This window comes from Limulus polyphemus, unplaced genomic scaffold (assembly GCF_000517525.1).
Source record: "Limulus polyphemus unplaced genomic scaffold, Limulus_polyphemus-2.1.2 Scaffold3246, whole genome shotgun sequence".
NCBI lineage: Eukaryota > Metazoa > Arthropoda > Merostomata > Xiphosura > Limulidae > Limulus > Limulus polyphemus.
Window position 1 is genome coordinate 4,766 of NW_013668856.1, and position 2,682 is coordinate 7,447.

A 2,682-nucleotide genomic window follows, 5' to 3' on the forward strand; every position below is an offset into this window, starting at 1 on the left:
CATGGCATAGTTAAAGTCAATTACAACTACAGATATTATAGCACATTTACATCCTGACATAGTTAAAGTCAATTACAACTACAGCTTTTATAATTTGAATTACGGTATACATAGAAGTACGAAACAACTACGCACACTAATCAAGGCAATAATGAAGAAAGAAAACTGAAACATATCATATACTGAATATTATATACAGTATAATATACAGTATATGATATACTTTATATTATATACATTTTTTATTATCTATGATCATAAAAAAGAATGATCATTGAGTGCCATTACACAAATATTACAACTTGCTTATCAATACAGTTAATTCATTTTAAAGAAGTGAAAGCCAGTTACGCAAGGATTAACGACATTACTAATCCAGGGATTACAGTGAACAGAGATAGATTATATATTTACGCAGTGCGTGAGCAAAAACGATTGGGATTGATGACACTATTTTCCTAAATTCCATCATTTTTTGCTCCCAAACTGTGTGAATATCTATCCGTGCTCCCAAACTGTGTGAATATCTATCCATGCTCCCAAACTGTGTGAATATCTATCCGTCCACCCGTCTATCTATTTATTAACCAATTAAACTACAGACAAAATTACAATTTTTTTTTACCACAAACGCTGAATTTTTTGCCATTTATATCACTGAATTAGATTAGAACGAAAGGGAGTTGTAGCACTTTTGTGAAAATAATTAAAATGTTATAACATTCAATGTATTGATGACATTTAAATAAGCGGCAGTTATAAAGAATCATTATTTTTTATTCTGATACAATTGTATTACTTTTACACGGTTATTTTTTTTTAAACTAAACATAATTAACACAAGTAAAAGTAGATATTTTCTTTCTTATTTCGTCTGTAGATGCATTTTGGATATCCAATGGAAACAACAAACAACAGACGTGATTTCATGAAGCCAAGAACAGTGGTTATTATGTTGATTTTTTGAAGTGTTCAGTATCGATGGATATCCAATGGAAACAACAAACAACGGAAGTGATTTCATTATCGATGAATATCCAATGGAAACAACAAACAACGGAAGCGATTTCATGAAGCCAAGAACACTGGTTATTATGTGGATTTTTTGAAGTGTTGAGTATCGATGAATATCCAATGGAAACAACAAACAACGGAAGTGATCTCATGAAGCCAAGAACACTGGTTATTATGTGGATTTTTTGAAATGTTCAATATCGATGAATATCCAATAGAAACAACAAACAACGGAATTGATTTCATGAAGCCAAGAACAGTGGTTATTATGTTGATTTTTTGAAGTGTTCAGTATCGATGAAGCCAAGAACAGTGGGTATTATGTTGATTTTTTGAAGTGTTGAGTATCGATGAATATCCAATGGAAACAACAAACAACGGAAGTGATTTCATGAAGTCAAGAACACTGGTTATTATGTGGATTTTTTGAAATGTTCAAATGAAATCACTTCCGTTGTTTGTTGTTTCCATTGGATATTCATCGATACTGAACACTTCAAAAAATCAACATAATACCCACTGTTCTTGGCTTTAAGGAAGCACTGACGAATAGTGTATTATAAAGTCCTCATAAACCACTGATTCAATTGCCTTATCCATTACTTCCTAGAGGTAGTAATGATTAAGTTATAAACACAGACATACACATATTATAGACGAAGCTATAATTTTCCTGAAATTTCATAGATTAAAAACTATTGTTTTTTAATAGCTTTGACTTCTTCCTTTAAATAATTTTCTTGGATTTGTTTGTTTGTAATTAATCACAAAGCTACAAAATGGACTATCTGTGCTCTGCCCACCACGGGTATCGAAACCCGGATTCTAGCGTTGTAAGTCCGCAGACATCCCGCTGTGCCACTGGGGGGCTTTTTCTAGGATTACAAAGATACAAGCCACGTCACTGACACACACGTATATATGGATAAAAATCATTAGAATATAAGAAAGCTTATCATCTTCTTACAAACTTCTATGTATGCTTACGATATGAAAAGATATGCTAGTCTAACTCATAAATATATGACGTCAGGGTTAGTTCTTGTACACCGAACAAGCATTCACGTACATACTAGGAATTCTGCTTAGTAACTAAAACCGTCAGTCTCGGAAGCCGCGCGGTGGTGAAAGAGTTAAATTACTATTGATTCATCTCTGGCTTGTCTGAATTATCAGGTTTTAAGGATATTTTCAGTTTAATTTTCAATAATACAAACTGACACCATTCTTTGATATATTTATTCAGTAATTTACAAAAATTTAAAGTTAGTAAACTAGTCAGTACATAAAACACGAAATATTTAATTCGTAGGACAGTTAGTCTGAGAGGCATTCTTCTGAACCATTATTTGACAAAAGTCTATGCATGTGCGTGTGTGTCCGATTACCTGGCGAACCGCTGGATCGATTATCACGGACCCTAGCACGTACAATTAGACCCTCTAGGGAAGTAACATAGGGCGTTAGGGAAGTAACACAGGGCGTTAGACCTCAATTCCTATATTTTGAACATTAAAAACGAACAGTCTATTTCGTAAATAACGTTTTTTTTCGAAGTAGGAAGCACATTCGGAATTAGTTTGTTTGTTTCTTGTTAAACACAAAGTTATACAATGGGCTATCTATTTTGTTTCTTGTTAAACACAAAGTTATACAATGGGCTATCTA